Source organism: Branchiostoma belcheri, unplaced genomic scaffold (genome assembly GCF_001625305.1).
Source record: "Branchiostoma belcheri isolate BF01 breed outbred unplaced genomic scaffold, Haploidv18h27 scaffold26, whole genome shotgun sequence".
Lineage (NCBI taxonomy): Eukaryota > Metazoa > Chordata > Leptocardii > Amphioxiformes > Branchiostomatidae > Branchiostoma > Branchiostoma belcheri.
In genome coordinates, this window is record NW_017803865.1 from 1,664,311 (window position 1) to 1,664,740 (window position 430).

Genomic DNA, 430 nt, shown 5'->3' on the forward strand with positions numbered 1-430 from the left:
ACAGCCACATGTATATACTAACTACATTCACATATAGTATGGAGAGTGACAGAAAATCTGTTTTGAAAAGTATGTTTTTGTTTGCTTATGCAGGACGAATTTCTAGGGTTGCACAAAAGTTATGTTTCAAAGTTTTGAATACAAAACATTGCACAAGAACACTGCCAGAAAAATAATTAACAAGAAGAATAACTACTAACTAGTAGTATCAAAGAATTGATTTGTAGTAATATTTTCAAAATTCTATTTTAAAATTTTACCCTTGCCACCTATGAACATTAGCATACTTATTACATAAAATTATGCAATTCTTATTTTCAGTGAAGGTTGGAATAACTTTTGTAAAGTTTGACTATCTACTATATCTCCTGAGATTTCCATGTTACAGTATGCAAATTGCACATTGCAATCTTCAGCAAATGAATGAAAA

At 29.3% G+C, this 430-nt stretch overlaps 1 protein-coding gene across 1 annotated transcript in view; it reads right to left on the minus strand.

Annotated features, from left to right (window-relative positions):
- Positions 1-430, minus strand: part of LOC109471949 (L-galactose dehydrogenase-like) — a 9,251-nt gene that overhangs the window by 4,634 nt on the left and 4,187 nt on the right. The window lies entirely within an intron of this gene.